Here is a 22651-nt window from a genome sequence, read left to right on the forward strand (position 1 = left end):
GTATCCACTGGAGCCAGAAACCCGTATGTAACACCATAAATAGCCTGTTTTTTTGGGGGGGTGGGGGGGTCAGTGTGGGATTTGATACAGAGACCACCCAGAGGTGTGTATTCTGCTGACAGCAGCCCTGAGACCCCCGGTAAGTATGCAATCCAATGGCAGAGGATTTGATTCTTCATTGCCCTTGAAGTCACTTCCAACCTGTTTTGACCATGTGACTGACAGACAAAAACCCAAACAGGTTGAGTGTTGCAGAAAATATGAAATGAGCCTGAAGCCGGTAAATCCATGGAGGATTTTTTTTTTTTTTTTTTCCTAGGCATCTGATAACAAAAGGTCGCCAGCATGACAAACTGCCTGCCTGCAATTCACCTATCTCAAAGTTCCCTTGGCTCTCTTTTTCTCTCTGTCTCTCTCTCTTTTTTAACCTTGGAAAATGGAATATGTGAAAGACAGACTGAAAGTAGCAATCAAAATCCCGAAGGCTAGGGACATTTCTGCCATTCACAGAATTTATAAAAAACCCCCTGGCTGTGGAAGGCTCTCCCAACTCGAAAGGCTCAGCGTGGCTGGCGAGTTCCCTGCAGCAGCTGGAAGCGGAGCTATAAATAGAGCTGGGCTGGAAGCGCCCTCAGCGGGGGGAGTGGGCGGGAGATCCCCGGCTCTTCCCTCCCCATCAGCCCGCGGCGCGCGCTCCCGGCCGGGGAAGCCTGCTCTGCGGGCTGACGGCGTTAACCCTCGCGACGCCGGGCAACTCCGGGAGGCAGCGGGGAGGACGCGATGGCGAACGGGCTGGGAAGGGAAAGGAAGACACGCTTCTCACCTAGTACTGGCAAACCACAATCTGGGATTTCGCTCCCTCCCTCTCTTTCCCCTCAAGCTCTGGTTAACCCTTGAAATTCGGCCTTGAAATACACAAGAGGGAATTTGTTCCATGACATTAAAAAATAAAAATAAAAATTGAGCGGCTGAAATCCAAATCTTTAAATTAAAAGCATCCCCGATTTGGTTTGCGGAATAATGTTGGTTGTCATATTTCAACGTAGGGTTCCCACACCCGTGCTGCTTCTGGACAGTTACTTTCCTCGGGAGGGAACTGTCAAACGGTGTGTGTGTGTGTCTGTGTGTGTGTCTGTGCCCGTGTGTGTTATTTTCGGCTGATGCACCCCCCTCGGTAGCCTCAAGGTCGGCAATACCCTGAGCCTTCTCGGCCCCCGCCTTCCGGGCTGGTCCCTGCCAGCCAAGGACTGGAAAAGGAGGGAGTCCCCAGTCCCGGCAGGGCATCCTGCGAACAGGTTCAGTGTTCAGCAGGGACGGGCAAGGGGGAGCTGGTCCCCAGGAAGGTGGACTCGGAAGAGCCCCCAGTGGGCGGCAGGGACCCGGCCCAGCCCCTGCGCGCCCGGGCTCCCCCGGCGGGTGCTCGGAGCCCCGGAGAGGAGGAGCAGGCAGGGGCACGGTGCTCTCCCCGGCGGTGAACTGTCACGGAATTCGACACCCGGAAAGGCATCTGGTCCCTGGCCAGGACTCCTGATCCTTCTCAAATGGAAACACTTTCTCCCAGTGAACCTGCCGGAATTCTCAGTGGCATCTCACCTCGGCCTTGCCTCCTGGCTCATTTAACAGAGGCCGCATTTATCACTTTGAGACAAGGAAGTTTCCAAATGGAGCGAGGCTCTCGGTTGCAGAACAAGGTAAGCTGGAGACTAAGGTGACATTGACTGGGGTGGGGGTGGGGAGCACATATTTAACCGGGACCCAGGCAAGACGGCGAGATGAAGTTTGCCTTGGGCTTCCCCTCTTCCTGCCCCTCCCCAGGCCTTTCTGCTTTACCTTTTCCCTGCCCCCACTCACGCCTTATAAAGAAAAATTCCCCTGAGTGGGTGGCTGATAGACTCCCTTATGTTCTTATTTTCAGCATTTTCATGTTCTACACTAGACACAGGTGCCACAGTGCGACCTGAAATCTCCCATCTCTGCTCCTTCTCTTCCACCTTCCCTCCTCTCTCTCTCTTGCCTGAGTTCCCTGCTATCCTCTCTCCTGATGCAGCCTACTTTTATTTCTTTGCCCTTCCCCTTTCTAAATTCCCCTTTCCCTCTTTGCAAATATGAACCAAGATGCAGGGAGGGAGGGGGGAGTGTTGTGACTGTGTGTAATGTAGGCCTGGGGTTATAGGGGGTATGGACTGATGCTCTATGAAGGATCTATTCAGCAAGCATTGTTGAGCACTTACTCTGTGCTGTTATTCAACGTCTTCATGTGTATGATGACCAGATTCTCATTTTCTCGAGAATAAACTAACTGCTCCCCAGTTTTTCCCTGGGCACCTCTCTGCTTTCCTCTAGGCTGCAGGAATGGGCATCTGTAGGACCAGGGGCTGTAGAACATGTGGAAGAGGAGGAAGTTCCTTAGATCCAAGCTAGTTGGGTGCCTCTGTGCTCTCATGCTATGGAGTAGTACTAACTATAATCACACATTAATCATGATAACCATTTATGGAGCACTTGCTATTTTTGTGGTATTGTTCTAAGAACTTTACAAGTATTCACTCATTTAAACCTCATAACAACCCCATGAAGTAAGGACAACTGTTATCTCTTTTTTACACAGGAGACAACTCAGGAACAGAAGATTTAAATAATTTGTTCATGATCACACAGCTATTAAGTGGGGGAGCTGCCATTGAAACTCAGAACATCTGACTCTGGACCACAACTCTTAATCTATTACATAGCTCTGTCATCACATATTCATCCATCTATTCTGAGATGGAGGAGTGAACAAGGCAACCAGGATCCTTGGAACTTGTATTTTAGTTGAGGGAAATAGACAATATATTCAGCAGACAGATTGGATCATTTCAGGTGGTGGTAGATGCCACAAAGAAAAGAGAACAGAGTAGCGTAATAGGGAGTGGCGACCTTCACATGAAGTGTGGAGAGGGACATTCACTTTGTGGTGGGAACATTCAGGCTGAGACCTTAAAGCTCTGAAGAGAGGAAATACAAATAGCTTGTGAACATATGATAGTTATTACCTTTAGTACTTATGGGAATGCAAATCGAAGTCACATTGGGTATCCCTTTACACCCATTTAGTTGGCCCCATATTAAAAAGTTTGACAATATCAAGTGATTGAAGAGGATGTGGATCCACAGGACCTTCCAGCATTGCTGGCGGGAGTATAAACTGGCACAGTGACTTTGGGAAACGGTTGGCATTGTATCCTAATTTGAACATTTATACACCTGTGATCCAGCCGTTTAACTCACTTCTAGATTTATATCTATTAGGATCTCTTGTATATGTTCAACAGGAGACCTGTGTGTGAACATTTGTAACAGTCTGGTTCCCAATAATGAAACCCTGGAAAGAACTTCAATGCCCATCACCAAAGAATAGGTGAATAGTGTAATATTGTTATATAGAGGAATATCATACAGCAATCAAAAATGAATAAAATAAGTGACACCTAACAATATGATTGGATATGAGCTATATAATATTAAATGAAAATTGGCCGAAAGATTACATATAGCATTACATATAACATGACAATCTTTTATAATATTGAAAATTACTATAATAAAAACCCCTACTACTTAGGAATACATGTAGATACAATAACATTATATAAATAGGAAAGCAAGGGAATGAAAACCTGAGATTTGTACTTGTGGTTACCTTAGATGGGGAGAAGCAGGGTGACCATATGGTTTCTTAGAGGTGAGTCAGTGGCAGGGTCTCAGCTGAGTTTTGGCTGGTAGGGCCAGGTGTGCTTATTACATTGTTAAAAATAACTCGTAAATAATGAAATAGGACAGGCCGTGCATGGACTAATGAGAGTAAATGATGAACTAAATATTAAGACTAATCCTGTTTTATGTACTGTGGTCCAGGGTGGAAGGTAGGACGGAGCAGAAGGTAGACACCTCAGTCTGGGAAGGGGAGCTTGACGTTCTTCAGGAAGAGGAAGGCAGCCAGAGTAAGCGTGGGCCAGCAGATCAGAGAGGTAATCTGGGACCAGATCATGCAGAACCTTGTACATCAAAGTAAAGATTGAAGGGTTTTAATCAGGGAAGTGAAATAAAATTGAATTTGAGATTTTAAAAGGCTGCTCTGGGGCTATGTGGAGAATAGACAATACAGGAGGGGCACTTGGGAGGCCACTGCAATAGGAGAGGAGAGAAGATGGTGGCGTGGGTTTGACTGTGTTTCTGCAGGTTATTTACTGCCTCGGGCACCAGCCTGGAGGTCAAGTGGAGGTCAAAATCTAGCCTGTGCTCCCTTGCCAGCAAATGTCCTGTCACAGGGCTTTGAAGGCCTGAAGGAGGGGCATCTTTTTCAAATCTACATGAAGGGCTCTGTGTGCCAGCAGCAGCTCAGGGGTGATCAAGGCTGTGAGAATGGACTTGAAGAGAAGTAGTTGGATTCAGGACATACTCTGAAGGTAGAATGAACAGGGCTTGTTGATGGATTTAAATATGGGGGTTAGTAAGGGAAAGAGAGGAGTTAAAAGTGACACCTGGATTATTTATTTGGCCGTGAGGATATTGATGCTGTTTACAGAGACGGGGAAGAGCAGAGAAGGGAAGAAAATCATATTTTAAATGTATTAATTTTGAAATGCTGTTAGACAGCCAAGTGTAGATGTCAGGTAGGGAGCTGATTTGAGTCTGAAGCTTGAAGGAGAATTTGGGACAAGAGACTTAAATGTGGAAAGTATAAGCCTGTAGATGGTATAGTCCAAATTCCTCCACTTAAGTTGTCACTGTCAGATTGTGAATTCCTTGGGGGCACAGAAAGTTTTTAATTTGTCTTTTTTAATCCCCAGAGGAGGGTAAAGTAGTGTAGGTTATCAGCACATATTGGTTGAATAGATGAGAGAAGGGTGCATCAACAGTACAGATGTGGGGAAATAGAGGGGACGTGGAGGAAGTGTCCCAGGTGACTGGACCCTGCCAGTGTCTCAAAGTTGACACTGTGTCCTTTTCCTCCTGAGGCTGAAGCAAGTCTAATGATGGTGGCACCCCATTAGGAGGATGTGACCTAGGGGCCTTGGGGCCGTTGTCTTGTGTGGTATCCAGAGCTATTCAGAGAAGCTAAAAATGGCATGGACTAGAGAGTGAAGGCCAGAAGAGCCCTGCGGGTCGGAGAAGGCAGATGAGGAAGCACTGAGCTAGCACAGGCACTCAACCAAGAGCGCAGCAGACCTTGTGGTGGCAGGGACAGGTGGAATCAGCAAGAGGAGAGAGGCCCCGGGGGCTGAACGAAAGGATGCAAGGCAGTGGGTACACATGGAGCCACAGGTTCAGTTTAAAGGCCAGTGTATATTGCAGACATATTTGATAATCACCAGGTAACTGGCTTGGGACTGGCCACAACTTTCTCACTACCCCCAGGCCCATAGGACCTCAGGCTGTGCAGTCCTTTGTGGCATCTCATTTAGAAGATGGTTGCTGAATGTTTTTATTTCCATCATATAAAAAAATTATTTTGCTTCTATTACCATTGTTAGAATCAAACCTTATTTTGCAAGAAATGCCTCCATGCAGGACAATTGATGGACTAGATGGCAGAGAGTATTTTTAATGGTTGATGATTCCACTGTGGGCATAAAGGGAGAATGGGTTATATAATTCTTCCCTTGGTTTCTTTCAGGAAATGTAACGGAGTACAGTCATTGGCTTTATTTTCCTAACTTTATAAGTTTTAGTTCCCTTTTGTTTTTGATTTTCCATTTATAACTCTTTGTAATAAATACAAATGAGAAATATAAAATATAAGTAATAAAAGTAAAAGATGGAAAAGAAGGAAAAAAAAAAAGGAAATGGTTGCTGAGGCCTTCCCATCCCAGATATCACGTCCCATCCCCTTGCTGGGCCTCCTAGGCAGTACTTCCCCCACAATACCCTCCAGTGCCAGTCTTGAGGGGCTGGCCCTGCACGACTACATTTGGGCCTGACAAGGTTCCCCCATGTCATCATATTCCATCACTCTGCTGACATCTAGTTCTCCAGCCACACCCTCGCATGGCAGTTCACATCTCTTTACTTGTCTGTCTCCTTCCCTCAAATGGCACCCCTTGCCCCTGTTCACTGGTGTATCTCTGGTGCCAGCACAGTGACTGGCTTAGGGGATGTCTGCAGGAATTGTGAAAGGAAGAGAAGGAGGTAGGACGAAGAATTCCCCTTTTTGCTTGGCTTTAAGTTGATCAGGATGAGACCATCCCATTCTCACTAATGAGAAGCACACAAGGGCCTCTCTTTCCTCGGACAGCTGGGTACAGTATTGCTTAAGAATGTAAGCTTTGGGATAAAATCGACCTGGAATTCAGTTTGAGCTCTACCTCATACAGCGTGGTGAGGTCACTTCACTCCTCTCACAGACTCAATTTTTTCATATGTCAAATATGGATAATACCAAAACATCCCTTGTGCTGTCATTGTGAATTTTAAATAAGACAATGATGTGAAGCTTCTAGGCACAGTGCCTGGCATAAAATAGGGACACAGTAGAGTTTAGGTATTCTATTTCCTAAGGCATTTGATTGTCAATGCCTCCTTTATTGACCAACTTCAAGGAATGCTTCTAATTCTGAGAATTTAGGCTCCTTATCCGGAGGTGCCTGTTCTCTGGCAGTGAGGTAGTAGCCATTTTTGGCAGATGGGGAATGATTCTTGGGCACATGGGCATTTGCTGTCTCATTTCTCACATTACGCCACATAGTATTCCATTGCACATAATTCATGGCCAGCCAGGAGTCTGAATAACAGTGAGGATTCAGAATTTATTCATTCAACATACCGCAGACAGTGACTGAATGTCTTACTATGTAAATGGAGGTGCAGTGATGACTAAGACACAGTCCCTGCTTTCAAGGAAATCACAGTCTAGTTAGGGGGGCAGACAAATACATACTGACAATTACAGTGTACACATTCAGGGGATCACTTCTGATCCAGACCCCTGACCACAAGATCCCCTGCCCAGTGCTGGGAGGAATGATGTAAACACAGTAATGTTACCGACCTGGGTCCTTGGACTCTCTAATCAATAGAAATTGATAAGAGGCCAGACGAGAAATTCACGCAAGGCTTTATTGAATCTCGTGCTGCAGCAGGGGGGGAGCAAAAAAAGTAACAGGTGCTCTTGCGGAGGGCGGTGAAGAGGGCGGGCAGGTTCCTTAAGTGGGGGGAGGGTTAGGGGCGGATCTGTGGGTGGGGCTGGAGGAGTGGCTTAGGTGGTCGGCCCACCCCCTTGGTGGCGCTGTGTGCAGGGATCGTGTGCAGGGATCATGCGCAGTACTCAGTTTTGCTCCTGGCACCTCAGAAATAGCAGTTGGTTTGTGGCCTTATTGTATCTTACTGTTCATAATTTGCTACAACTGCACATGCCTGCAGTTATTTTTAATCCCTTATAGTTTCTTTGTATTCTATTGCTGGAGGAGACCTTTGTCCAGGAGCAAGCACCCTGGCAAAGGGTCCCAGGTCCCAGCCTATCTCAGTAATAGTGTTGGTCCCTTGTATTTGCACATGTATTTACAGGGTACAAATCAGGTTCACTCTGAAATTTTTCATTTGATTTTCATGATAACTTAATGAGGTAGGTAGAGATTACTACTCATTTTATGGATGAAATCTAAGACTCCATTGAGCAGATGCATTTACATGAGACAAGCTGTCTTAGGCCATGATCTATCCTTCCAGCCTCTCCTATTCTCCCCATGCAGGGGTCTGTCTAGCTCACCACCCTTGTGGACTGGGGTTTAGTTTTGATTCTGAGTTTATGCCGTTGGATTTGATGGCCACGTTTAGCTTCCATGTTGGGACCTTTGCTCTCTGTAGACTTAAACTGACACCTGATCCCATTCGGTCAACTTGGTGCAACCTTTCTGATCTCCAGGACTCCATCTTGGTACTGGCGACTGGCCATTAGGCAAAGCCCAGGTGAGGGTCATGACGGCTCCCCTGAGAAAGGGGATAGATGCTAGGTTGATTAACTATGCTTGTGCAACTGGGAAGTGAAGTAAGTGGCAGAAGAATCTTTTCATTCCCCAGTTTCACGATGCTGGTTTAGTCAGTTATATTCCTGGATGTTTCTCCTAAAAAGGGAAAGAATATAGGGGTCACTCGGACCTCGTTAAGAATGGAATGACTCATTTACACTTTCTCAGAGATGTTTTAACTGCAGTTGGTCATTTATGAAATACTTACAAGTCTACAGAATACATCATTGATTAAAGTCTGCGTATGGTTATTAATTACACAAATGTTTATATATTTAAATTTAATGAGAGAAAGTAAATCTCACAGACTTGTCCTGTGATTATAACATGGGAAAGTTTTTTGTTGAGAAAATGCATTTTTCAAATCTACTGTATTTTTCACCTTTGTGAAAGATGTTATTAGTATTTTTGCTGCCCACAGAATGTCTGGGTGGGGCAGCTCAAACACCTCCTGCCAGGCCTGCAGTGCAGCAAGAGGATGATTTTGACTGTAGTGGTTCAGAAATACTGGAAGAGCAATCTCCTTCCCCAGATTGTTAACCTTACCACAATAACTTTGATTAGATTATTTTATGCAGGGGGGTAATTGGTTAACTGGTCATTTTCTTTGAATTTAAATATGAAGTTTGTGAAACACATGATAAATAAAAGCCATAACTTATCAAAGGTGAGTTTTCAAAAGGGCTTTTAAAATTCCATTTGCTTCAGTGGATTGGGGATCAAGTTATACGTTAATTGATTGGTAAAGAAATACTACTAGAATTTTTGTTCTGTATTCAGGGAGACTGGTCTGAATTCGTAGAAGATCTGAATTACAGTGTGTCTGAGTGCTTTAAGAAATATCTTTGTTTTACTTTCAGTTCATGCAGTAATAGTACCAACAGAGTGTTTTGGATGAGAGCCTCTTCTTTCATGTATGGATAAAATTCATACACAGTTATTAAAATCAGTTGAATATAAACAGGTAAGTCCTTCAACAAATCTGGTTTTCTTTTAAAGTGGTTAACATTTTAGGGTATTAATTTGCGTGGCAGACTCGTCATTGTTCCGAGGTAACTTCAGCCCAAGCTGGTTCAAAAAAGCCTACTTTCTAAATTACTGAAACCTGAATGATTTTTACTATAAATTCAAATTGAAAACCAAGCATCCAGTCCCAGAGAAAGCTTGATTTTCTGCTTAACTTTAAGGGAAAGATTTTTTTTTTTCCTTTCAAGTAGGAGCAAAAATTACCACCTGAATTGTATTGACGGTTGTGATGTGTTCTGGAAGAGATGGGCCTTGCCAACTTCAGACAGCTGTGCTCAGCACGCCCCTCATTCCAGGCAACAGCCTCTATTGTTAATATAACAATTTTTTATACAGCCTCTCAGATACATGGCTGGCAAAAACTATGCCAAAAATGATGATTATCATGGTTATGTCCGAAGATGCTGGCTGCCCTTGGTCAAGGCATCTCTGGCCAATTACCATTGAATCTTCCTGCTGTGCTTTTTATACTTTTACAGCAAAACAGAAATCTGATCTTGCCTCATGTGGAAGGGTAGAGATAGATGGAGATGAGAGCATGGCAGGCCAGACCAGTGCTTCTCAAATTCATGTTTTTCAAAAGACAGATTTCTAGGCCCCTATCTCAGATATTCTGACTCCCCAAATTTCTATTTCTTTTCTTTTTTTTTTTTTTTTTTTGTGGTACGCGGGCCTCTCCCATTGTGGAGCACAGGCTCCGTACGCGTAGGCTCAGCGGCCATGGCTCACGGGCCCAGCCGCTTCGCGGCACGTGGGATCTTCCCAGACCGGGGCACGAACCCATGTCCCCTGCATCGGCAGGCAGATTCTCAACCACTGCGCCACCAGGGAAGCCATCAGTTTCCTATTTCTAATAAGCTCTTTCAGGTGATGCTGATGCTGCAGGGCCATGGACTACACTCAGGCAGCTCTGGCCTAGGTGACTAATTTTGAGGAAACTTAGGTATTAACAGTGGGAATGCATTTCAGAAACGAAGCTCCCTAGAACATGACCTGTCCTGCAGAGGGAGGGAAGGCGATGCTAGGGTGACCAACTGTCCAGTTGGACTCAGAGTGTCCTGGGTTTAGCACTGAAAGTCTTGTGTCCCAGGAAACTATTCAGTCCCAGGCAAACTAGAAGACTGGTCATTCTACAAGACAAACTGGCTTATCATGGCAGCTTTATCGTGCTTTGAAGTGATGGGCGTTTGGCTTAAATTTTTAAACCCAAGAAAGAACACCGAGCATGCTGTGAAATGACACGTAATCATGTGTAACTGAGGACTTCCAGTTAGAATCTTCAGCTTTTCTAAATCTCTTTTCTCACAGGTTGTGGTGGATTGGAGGTTCCCAAACTTGTGTGCACACTGGAATCACCCAAGGAGCTTAAAGAAAAAGAAAGGAACGCCTGTGTTCTACCCTCTCCGGCATCGTGAATTAATTGGTTTAAGGTGTGTGCTGGGCTCTGATAGTTTTAAAAGGCCCCCAGATGATTCTAATCTGCAGGCCAGTCTGGGAATCAGCCTGGTAGAGAGTCTCCAAAGATGGCTGCCAGCAATACCTCCTTCTTTCTACGCATATGCCGTTTGCCATGAGGTAGGTCTGTTTTCTGCCTGTTGAGTAATCCTGCCTTTGTGACTTGCTTTAAACAATGAAATTTAGTGACTTTGAATTCTGGGGCTTGTGGTCTGGTAGCTTTTGTTTCCTCCCTCTTGGAAGCCAGCCTCCTTGTGAGAGGTCTGACTATTCTGAATCCACACTGCTGTGAGGAAACCCCGGCTCGCCTTGGGGAGAGCAAGCTACTGTGTGAAGGAGGAGCTGGGCACATATATGTGAGTGAAGGTTTCTTAGACCTTGTAGCCCGCCCCAGCTAACAGCTGAATTTGACCAAGTGAGTGGCCCCGGTTGGTGTTACCAGGATCAGAACCGTACAGGCAAGCCCCCCCTCATCTTTGCCTTAAGTCATTTCATTTTGGGTGGTTGGTTTTGGAACAATATACAGCTGAAACACAAGTGTATTCCTCGCACTTATTGGTAATAATAATGCAAAGGGGGCATTTTGAAAGACCCCGTATGAATGAGGAATGATTTATTTGCTATCCAGATCAAAGTGCAATGCAAACACAAGCCGTATTGCTGAATATTTGAAGGGGAAATTATTATTAATCATATTCATAAAATTATTAGTGATGGTGACAAAGAGATTTCACTGTTGTTAACATAGTAGCTTCAACTACGCCTTCTGTTGGGTCCTCTAGAAAGCCGAGCCCAAGGCAATGCTCAGAATACTATCAGCTGATTTGGGCTGTGCAACTCGGAGAGTAAGGGTGACAAGGCAAGAGAGAGTGTGATGTGATTCAGTGTAATGCCGTGTATTGCCACACTAGATACTGCTTAACAAGGAGCTGTGCTGAGACATACTGTGTCACTCTATACTGTCTTACTTGGCATTTGGGGCTTCCCTGGAAGGGTTGCAGAAAAGAACAATACCTTGGTGTAGTGAATGGAAGAGGAAAAGAAAGAGGAACTTGGCTTTGCAGTTCCCTCTCATTTCATTTCTCACTGATGCAGTTTTACTCCATGGGAAGCTAACTCTCAGTACTCCTGCCTCTCAGTGACTGCTCAGGAATCTGGGCACCATGCGACACAGTACGTTATTTTCCCCAAGTCCTAAAGTGGAGGCGCCACACCTGTGTGGATCAGGTGCTCACCAAGAGAGACAGAGATGAGGAGAGGTTGAGGGAATCTGAGAAGGTGCATAATGTTTTTGTGTTGGTTTTGTTTGTTTGCTTGTTCATTGGTTTTTACTAAAACATAGTATGAGGTATCTGACATCCACGATTCAAACAGTGGTATCTTAAAGAACTCCTTTTCTTTCTCTCATTTTATCTCTAACTCTTGATTTTTTTTTTTTTTTTTTTTGTCTACAATGACGTTGTTCTCAGGCACTCTTTTCTCTAGTGGCTCCATGCCAGGCACCAACAGATCTAAGATTTACCTCTAAAGCTTAGCTTTGTTTAAAAAAATTCTGGGATTGGGCTTCCCTGGTGGTGCAGTGGTTGAGAATCCACTTGCCAATGCAGGGGACACGGGTTCGTGCCCCAGTCTGGGAAGATCCCACATGCTGCGGAGCAGCTGGGCCCGTGAGCCATGGCAGCTGAGCCTGCACGTCTGGAGCCTGTGCTCCGCAACGGGAGAGGCCACAGCAGTGAAAGGACTGTGTACCACAAAAAAAAAAAAAAAAAAAAAATCTAGGATTGAGTTTAAAAGGACAAGCTATGTTCAGATTAGGGAGGAATCTGAGAACAGAAGGGAGGTGATTCCCCAGGGGAAATTCAAGATGCTGTACCAGAAAAATGGAAAAGGATGCCAGTCTGGCAAAAACAACCAATACTCATTTCTTTGGGAAAGGGGCCCACTACCTCCTAGCTAAGAGACTTTGAGAGCTCATATGCCTTGTTTTGTCAGTTATCTGAAAATGGACTCAAGTTTCAGGAGTAGACTCACATTGACTGAGCCCAGAGAGACTGATATATAAACCGAATGCCAATTTATTAGTTCACAGAGAGGACATGCAAACAACCTTAAATGCCAATGTTGACAGAGCAGTCCATTTTCTCCCTGTAGGAAAACCACAGGGAAAGCCAATCATAAGAAATCTGCTAAATAAGAATGTATCAGAACAAGAGGAGATAGTGTAATTGCCCCAGTAGGATCTGCCCTGGGAACCAGAGAACAGGGGTTCCCAGGGACAGAGCAGCATTGGTCCTGGATGATATACGGAGAGTCTCTGTGAAATTTTAATGCTTTGGACTTCGCTTTTGGCCTGTATTTATCAAAGTGTATCCCCAACCAACTCATTAGAACTACCAGGGAGCTTGATAACATGCAGGTTTCTGGTCTCACCCAGACCTGCTTAATTGGAATTGATGAAATGAATCTACATTTCAACAACCTTCTGGTTTTGTCTCTGTAATATGAGAGTTTCTCCTCTTAGCTAATCAAACCCTCTTCACACAGTCTTTATTCTAACAGGATATAAATGATCAGCTTTCTGCTTAATAAATTATTAAACATTTTCATTTTGACTACCCATCATAGTGCTCAGTTTAAGGTATTTTTAGATTCACTTTAATTATAAAATTATGATTAGAAAGTAATAATGTAGAATGTTGGGAAAGAGTGGAAATATATAATGCATTTAGTAAAATAATCTGTACTTCGATTACCATTTCTTGTCTTTTTTTGTGTGTGGGTGTCCATATCCTATTCCTCCCAAACAGAGGTCTGAGTATATTGTATATAGCATTGGATTCCTGCTTTATTTACTGCAATTTAATTTGAGAGCATCTTCATATTGTTACTCTTTGCTTACATGATATTAATGGCTATTCTCAAAATTTTCATTCATCTATTATATAGATGGAATTTTATTCCTACAGATCCTTAACCATATATACTATGTGTAGTTTTTCCAAACGTGAAAGAATGAGGTGTTGCATTTTACTTTAAAATGAAACGGATAGAATCACATTTATTTTACAAACAAAAGGTAACTTTTTGTAGGAGGGAGATTTTTAGATATGCTTTTAATAAGGGAATATTATAACAGTCACAGAGGTCATGGTTGATGGTTAATTGTCACAAGATTGTTAAGTACATTTAACCTCCTGTTATTGAAATTGTTTATAAGTTTAATCGAAAAAAACTAACTTTTACATGAACTATTCTAATGAATGTATTTTCTCTAACAAATATACTTAGAGCCAGTTGTCCTTGGAAGATAACTATTAAATACATCTCTGAACATTACATGCAAGATTTTGCCTCTTTTAGAAGACAGATTTGTGCAGAAACCCAACTTTAGCTTTTAAGATAGAGAAGAAATATGGACTTAACAGAAGATTTATGACCACATAAAAATTTTATGGCTATATGTGGTCTGCAGTCATAGCAGACTCTACTGATTCACTGTTCCAGGTCAGCTCAGCCCTGCCTGCACCCTGGGCCTCAGATTTGCAGCCAGATTTCCATGGGTGAAAACTTAGGCTGCTATCACTTCTTCTGTCACACATTCCAGGGTCCCCACATACAGCACAAACTGACAAGGAGAGACTTAAGAGGCTCTGCCTTCCCACATGCTGCTGGAGGGGCCGGTGACAATCCGGAGTGGTGGTGGGGTGGGATTTAATGCATGATGAAATGGACTTTGACCAAAGAGAGAGAGGAGAGAAAAAGCCTGTGGATAAACTGTTTGCCTTTCTTCTCCTACCTGCAGACTATTCTAAGATGCAGGAGTCTATACCCCCCATGTGGAGATGACATGGAGGCTTGCACAGCCAACTTTGTCCATGGTGGAGCCCCATTACATGCTTCCTCATGTTTGCTCTCCTTATTTTCCTGCCTAACTCTGCTTCCCCAAGATTATATCTCACTGCCACCACCCTCACCAGGAAAATTTGCATGCAGTCTATTGTCTCTCAGCTTTTTATGGTAATACCTAAACTAGTAATTTCCTCCTTGAAAGCACTTGTGCCAACACCTTCTCTCCAGTTTTTAAATTAAATACTGTTGAAGATGAAAAACCTCCAACTATAGATTTCCAAGACTTTTAAACAACATTTAGTAGGATTCATGGCAATATGATTTTTGTTCGTAAGATTCTGAGGCCAGCCTTATTTTCCTTTTCTCTAAATCTTATGGGTCTCCACACTAGCCACATATATCACCAGCAGTATAATTTTCCAGTTACAGAATGAAAATCTCAAAATCATTGCAGATTGCTCTGGAATGCCAGAACCTGATTCCCCAGCCCTGCCTCTAGAGGTCTTAAATTGCCTTCTGGCTCAGCCCTGAGTGACCTTCTCCAGTATCCACCATTGTGGATGCCAATCCTGTCACAGCTGTCATTCCCTCATAAGTTCATCTCAGCTAAAGGTCGGAGGTGTAGCAAAGGGTGTGCAAGTGATCATGGGTGTGCCCCAACATAGCAGTAAGAGAAAGTTTTGTTATAATTTTATGCTACATAACTAGATTTATTGAGTTTGATTTATTGAGAGTATGAATGCATCCTACTTTACCATTTATTCATTTCTGAGTGAATTCTGGGGAGGCAACTCAAACATTTTAATTATACCCAGATGCCTTTTATTTTCACTGTGTCACTGCTAAATTTAGTAGAACAGTGATCAGACTGGGCTCCCCTTCCTTAATAGTGTGCATATCTACTCTTTTCTCTATCCCTGCCTTCCTCTGATAGTTTAAGCTGTCATTAATTATCTCAACCTCAGACTCTAGCAATTATCTCCTGACTGGTCTTCCTACCAGTCTCGCCAGCTTCCCGTGTCTGGGGCGTAATGCCACCACGACCTCTTTGGGAATGAAATCTGGTCGTGCAGGCTTCTGTTTCAACCTTTCAAATGTTCCCTTGGCTTCCGTCCTAACTCACCAGTGTGGGATTCAAGGTCTCTCTTGGGTTTGCTTCTGCTACTCTCTAGCCTTCTCTTTCACTGCTCAACTAGCATGATTTTCATGTTTCAGCTGCACTTCATTACTTATTATTTACCCAATGAGCTCTGCCTTTACCTATGCTTTATCTTTCTTGTCTTCCTTTATTTGGTAATGCCCACTCTTTCTTCAAGAGCTAATCTTGGAAAATTTCCTCAGAGGAGATGCTAGGCTGCTTCTTAAAGGGGCCAGTTAGCAAGTTAACTGAGAGCTGACTTGATGAAATTCCCACACACCAGGAACTAACACTTGTTTCTGCAGGTCCCGAAACTTATATTTTGCCAGTGTCCTCAGAAATTAACAGTATCCTCAGAATTGGTGCAGACTAATCAAACTCACGGAGACAAAGCTTTCAGCCCTGGTGATAATTCATCAGGTTTGTTTGTCAATTATAACTACAGAGGATTGTGATGCTATAATATGTGTCCCTGAGTGAGACGGACCAGGGTTCACGGTCACTAGCGTCCGACGTTGGGCAGGGTACCAGACCTCTCTAAACGTCGGTGTATTTACATGTAGGATTGTGGAAGTGATACTTTTTATTTCTGAGGAGTGTGAGGAATTAATGCCTTTTTCTAGAATCCACTCATTCATATGGAAGTTAATGAGATTTTCCAAGTTCAAAGACTCAGTCAAGGGTAGATACAGGTTTGGAACTCAAGCAGTCTGGCTCCAAAGTCCATGTGCATCACCACCTGTCCTAAATAGTTTTCTTAAATTAACTACTTTTTAACATTAACTTCATGCAAGATAATGATTTTTTTTTGAAATCATAAGGTTTGATGCACTAGCTGTATACATATATTATAGTGTGTATTTTACATATGTAAAGATAATTGGTTGCAAACAATAGTATTGACTCTAGCTAGTTTAAACAGGAAGAACTTTTATTAAAGGATGTTAGATAGCTCCCAGAATTTCTGGAAGGCCCAGAGAATCAGCCTTGGGAATAATCATCTAGGAATACTGGTGCTAAGAAGCACACAGCCAGGAAACATATACCAAACCACTAAGAAACACCATTTAACAGAAACAACATTGCTCCATGACAGCTGCCCCAGAAAGACATTCACCACTCTCAACCTTGTCAGGAAATCTGAATTTCCACTCTGGCCTGAAAGAATCACATTGTTCATTCCCACACTGACATTTTGTGAAGATATGTCTGAAAAAACTTAGGTCACATGCTTGCACCAGGGCTGCAGGGGATTCCAGGGAATGCTGTTGAGTTCTCTGACCTCTATAGTAGAGAAAGGCAACTACCAGGAGACTGAAATAGGGGTTAAGTCAAAATACAGAGTCTGCCACACACATTAAAATAAAGTTAATTGGTATATCAGCTGAAATCTTCATAGATAGAAAGTGTATCTGTTGAATCTGGAAAGAAAAATGAAGGAATGTTTCCGTGGTGTTAGGTACGCAAAGCTCTCAATAAGTGATGGTATGGGTGATGTTATTGCTGTTCTTCTCTTTGAGCTCCAGCATCTTCTCAGGGCAGCACCAGGACACTGTCAGATTCTCCTTTTTATATTCATACTCATAAGTGACAGCATGTGAGGTAGAATGATGCAGTGGTGAAGCACATGGACTTTGGAGCCCAAGTGCTTGGGTTCCAACCCTGGATCTCCAGTTGGCTGGCTCTTTGAACTTGGACAGTTTAATTAACTTCTCTGTGCCTCAGGTTCACTCATCGGTATCATGGAGGTAACTGTTCATATCTCGTATGGTAGCAACAAAGATGAATAAGTAAATATTTTCAAAGTATTTAAAACAGTGCTTAAAAGTAAGAGCTATATAAATGTTAGATAAATTACATGCTGCTAATAATGTCTATTTCCAGATCATTAGGACAGTTTTAATCCCCTGCCTGCAGTCTTATATGCAGATGCACAGTGACCATTGTTTAGTCACAGTGATTTTTTCTCTGGTCACTCATAAGTAGGAGGCAACTTCTGTTATAGTTTTAGATGTGTTGGCTCTCCAATATACCTCTTTTTACATATGAAATCCAAGACTGTTGTAATAACTTCTCGGCTCCCTTAGTCAGTGTCTTCTTTCTATTCTTTTGCACCCTGGGTAGCACTGATCTTACTAGAATATTCTCACTAGTTGTACCCCAGAGGTTTGGTCCGAGGAGTACGGCAGTCTCTCTGTGGCAGACCCAAGGGTAAGCACGTGGGATGTCTCTAGCTGGCTTGATCACACTGGCCATCATTCATTTTCAAAATGTCTTTACCTTTGAGTAACTTCTCATCTGCTTATTCTCTTGACACATTCATTTACTCTCTCCCTGTAAATCTGCATTCCAGACTTTATCCTGATTGTTCAATTAGCATAGACTTTACTGATGGCTCCTTGTTATTATTACTGCTGTTATAATAACCTTTTTAGAACCTGGTTCAGTGTGGATTCAAAAGAGCCTTACCATTTACAGTCCCACAAGCCTGATAACACCCCAAATCTAAAGTTTCTGTCTACCCTTATCTCCCCCTCTCCCCATTGCCACCGTCTCCTCTGTAGAAAATAGATGTATGTGTTAACTGAACATCACATTTAAGACTCTTCACTCCTTAGATTGTCTTTGAGTTCCCTTGAGAGCAGGCCCAAAAGTCTATTCAGCGTTATGTTCCTATTTTCTGGCACAGTGCCTGACTCACAGTAGATGTTCAAAAACTTAAGAAAAACTAGTAACTTGAATAGTACATACAGATGAAGCTATTTCAGCATAAAAAGAAAACATTATTGAGTATTAACCTCAGTGATGGAAATAAGCTACAATTAATACTTGCTTAAGCAAACAATTACAAAATCAGACAAAATATAGTTCCTTCACTTTGTACAATATAATGTAGGGTTTCATCTGAGTATATTCTGGTGGTAAGAGGAATTGTTTTTCTCTCAAGTTTCTCAGGATGGGATTCTAAGGATAATATCAACAACTTTCAGAATTTTGCCTGGGTTTTATTAGGACTTCTCATGGTCCGTATTTTATTCTTTGAGGAAAAATAGTCTATTTAAAAAAATTTCCTCAATGATTTTTTTCTGTGGGGATCTAAGAAAGGAATTTTTATTGAGCTCTGATTGACATATAACATTATGTTGGTTTCAGGTGTACAACATAATAATTTGATATTTGTACATATTGTGAAATGATAGCCACACTGTCCAGCTAACATCTGTCACCTCACGATGACGTTTTTCTTGTGATGAGAACTTTTGCTCTCTTAGCAACTTCCAAATATACAATACAGCATTATTAACTTTAGTCACTGTCCTATATGTTATATCCCATGACTTATTTATTTTTTAACTGGAAGTTTATACCTTTGACCACCTTCATCCATTTCACCCACCATATCCCCTGCCTCTGGAGAACCTGTTCTTGATTCTATGAATTTGGTTCTTTGTTTGTTTTTAATTTTTTTTAAATTCCACATAAGTGAGATCATATGGTATTTGACTTTCTCTGACCTACTTCACTTAGCATAATGCCCCGAAGGTCCATTCATGTTGTCACAAATAGCAAGATTTCCTTCATTTTGATGGCTGAATAATATTCTAGTGTATGTTTTCTTTATCCATTCATCCGTTGATGGACACTTATGTTGCTTCCATATCTTGGCTATTGTACATAATGCTGCAGTGAACAGGGTGGTGCCCATATCTTTTCAAGTTAGGGTTTTCATTTCCTTCAGATAAATACCCAGAAGTGGAATTGCTGTACCATATGGCAGTTCTGTTTTAAACTTTTTTGGGGAACATCCATACTGTTTTCCATGGAGGCTGCATCAGCTTAGATTGCCACCAACAGTGCACAGAGTTCCCTTTTCTCCAGACCTTTAGCAACACTCGCTATTTGTTGTCTTTTTGATGGTAGCCATTCTGGCACGTATGAGGTGATATGTCATTGTCGTTTTGATTTGCATTTTCCTGATGATTAGTGATGTTGAGCGTCTTTTCATGCACCTGTTGGCCATCTGTATGTCTTCCTTGGAAAATGGAGGAACTTTAAACTGATTAGCAAAGCTAGGTACAATTCATGTTCTCTGGGCTTCTGAGTTGATGGAACCTGTCTTGAGAGCAGGCATGCTCTACCAAAATATCTCTTACTGTATTATCTAAAATTTCATCAACAGAGCTAATCTCTCATGAGTTATAAAGGCTGTAGTATCTGAGAGAGAGAGAAGGAAAGGGAGGATCTTTAAGATAGCCTATTAAAAATGAAAACTTCCACAAGGAGACAAATATTGTAAGTTGTTACTAAAAATAGCAACAAAAAAAATCTCTACAATTTGTGCAGTTAAAATAGAGAGGAAAACATCCAGAAGAACATTTGAAAGGATAGACGGATCAGGGGCCGAAAGAGGACTTTGCTTGTTTCAAACCTGGTTGAGAACCAGCCTTTGTGGGTTTTTAAAGAAAGTTTTAGGAGCAATGACACTGGCCCATGTCTTCAGCCCCTCTACATGCTGTTCCAGTCCTGTGTAGTCAAGCTTCCTATGAAGTATTATCTAAGGGAGAGGGTGGTTCCCTGTAAGAGGAAATTGACTCAGAATTTTTTTCAACTGCCCAAAGAAATTAATGTCCTCAGAAGAAGCTTGAGGACACTGTCAGAATTAAAAAGAACTTGGTGACAATTTAACAATGAAAAGTCACTTTTAAACCTTCAGAGGAGCCAGACTCTATGAAAATTTAAAGGGATCCATTGGAGGTTGTTTAAAACGCAAAATTCACTTTAATTTTGAAAATGAGCTGAAGTTCTTGAACTGTATTCCTTGTAAAAGTTACTGGTTTGCATTCCACTGAACCCCAAGATACAAGAAGGCTGGTTCATTTCTTCTCTCCCATCCTCCTTCCTTCCTGTCTCTATTATATCAGCCCTTAGCACAGTGCCTAGTTAATTGGTAAGGAATAGAAATTAAATGAGTTACTGTCAAATGAAACTGGTATAATGCTCAGTTTAATTGCCAGACACAGATTGGAGACTGGAAAAAGTGGTATACGTTATATAGCCATGCACTTGAGAGATTTAAAAATTCTAACTGGCTGTGATTTGTCATGAATTTCTTAAAGGTGTCATTGAGGGACTTGCCTGAAGGCATGAACTCAGAGAGTTGGATTTTAGAAGTGCAAGAATAATATGAGATACAGAAGCAAACCATCCATGAGGAATTCCTTACATTTGCATTTCCATGTATAACTTTGGATGGAGTCCTAAAGGATAAGTGAAGCTTATAATGTGTAAAAAAAAAAAAAAAAAAAACCAAAAAACACTCCAATTCCTCTTTGATCTGCAGGCTCACAAATTTCATTTATTATTGACATTTTCTGTAAAATATGCTGCTGAGTAAAATGGAAGAATAATTTCACTTATTTACTTGGCAATATGAATTTGGGAATAAAAATAAGATCACATTGACAGGCACAAATCTGTATTTCTCTTTGTGGTAGGTTGTGTGAATAGCCACAAATCCTTTCCCTCCTTCCACTCATACACATAGAAAGTGACATTAGAAATCCTTTTATCAAGAGGTAGAGCCCATGTCCTTACCCCTTCCATCAGGGTTGGCCATGTGACTTACTTTAGCCAGTGGGGCATTAGCAGATATGCCTCAAGCAGAGTTTTAAAAAATGCTTGCATGTTGGACTTGTGTTTCACAGCCCTGGGGACCCATGTGAAGAAGCCTAGGCTACCCTAGTGGGTGATGACAGGGCATACAGAGCAGCTGGCAGGTAGAAGCAGAGCCACTTAGCTCACCATAGGTGCATGATTAAGCCCACGTGGGGCAAGCAGAAGAAGCAACCCACTGTGCCCAGCCTAAATTGTGAGCTAGATAAATAGTTGTTTTAAGCCACTCAGTTTGGAATGGTTTGTTATTTAGCAGTAGATAACTGATACACCCTGGTAGTGCTGTGCAGGAATTCTACCCTTTCTTAAATTCCTCCTCAATAGTTCTAGGGGTCCCCAGTGGATATCACTGATGTTCTTTGAGGTATAATACTCTTGGCCACTATGACTCACCTACGCTCCTCCTCTTTGACGCAGGGTCCCTGTGGTGCTGGTGTCTTTGGTGGTGGTCAGTGCCCAAAGGGGCAGTTCTGCTGGTGACACTGGAGATGACAGCCCTCCTGGCATCTACCAGAGATGCCCACACTGTAATGTGCAATCCAACTCATGTTGGGACCTCTGCTGTTTCATAATTAGGACAAAGGGAGAGGGATAATTAGGACAAAAATCATAAAAGATGTGTGATTTGAGAGCTGGAGGGACCTTAGAGATTATCTATTCTAACTTCTCATTTTATAAAAGAGGATCCTTGCACAGAGAACTTTATCACTGGCCCAAGGTCCCATGATATATGAATGCCAGGTCTGGGACCAGAACAGAAATCTTTTAATTCTAAATCTAGGGATTATTTCCATTCATTTAAATCAGTTTTGCTTTTCTTATATCATTTAAGATTTTCCAAAAGAATGTAGGTTTTGGGAGAACTTACCAAGAGTGATAAGTAAAAAGTCCGAGGTGTGATGAAATATCCCTAGGAAATACTTTGATTGTAATGGGAGACAAATACCCATTTTCCCTTTCAGATTTGTGTCAGCCTGTTTAAATGGCTGTTTCATTTGAGAAGTGCTTTGGAGATGGAGCTATAGTTTAAGCAGGCTTGGTGATATTTGGAGACCTAAGCAGCTTCCCCCAGCCAAGCAGGGTCGCATGCAGTTGGAGTGGTGCACTCTAGGGAAACTCACACCACTACTCGTGGTGTCTGCCTTAGCTCAGACACTGATGCCACACTGGAGCACACTTGGTCCATATGGGGGGCCTCAGAACCACCTCCACATTACTGAGACCTCAGGTGGGAGTAAGGCTCAGTACAGCAGAGAGAGGTCTGGAGTGCCGACAGCCATGGTTGCCAGGCTGGATCCTATGTTGTGGGGATTCTACTGTACTGCAGGGGCAGCAGGACTTATAGGATGCAGGACACTAAAAGTGCTAGGGTGTTCATATCCCAGTATCAAACCCGTAAGCCCCTGTAAAGGTCCCCCCCGAGCCCCTGGATCCTGAGGGCCTGCAGCTCTTCTCTCTGTTCAGGTGACAGATGGCCCTTTTGAGGCATTCCCTTTCAGCTTCA

The 22651-nt window shown here is 42.7% G+C and overlaps 1 protein-coding gene across 2 annotated transcripts in view; it reads left to right on the top strand.

Annotated features, from left to right (window-relative positions):
• Positions 1 to 1225: 1225 nt before the first annotated feature.
• Positions 1226 to 22651, top strand: part of KCNN2 (potassium calcium-activated channel subfamily N member 2) — a 445540-nt gene continuing 424114 nt past the window's right edge. Inside the window, exons 1-3 of one of the 2 annotated variants that reach the window (XM_059061877.2) lie at positions 1226 to 1691; positions 8867 to 8970; positions 10341 to 10607. The gene's annotated coding sequence lies outside the window, so the exon portion shown is untranslated. Of the gene's footprint in view, positions 1692 to 3323; positions 3401 to 8866; positions 8971 to 10340; positions 10608 to 22651 lie in introns of those variants that run through there. The other variant, XM_067031464.1, reaches the window with a different exon arrangement.

Source organism: Kogia breviceps, chromosome 4 (genome assembly GCF_026419965.1).
Source record: "Kogia breviceps isolate mKogBre1 chromosome 4, mKogBre1 haplotype 1, whole genome shotgun sequence".
Lineage (NCBI taxonomy): Eukaryota > Metazoa > Chordata > Mammalia > Artiodactyla > Physeteridae > Kogia > Kogia breviceps.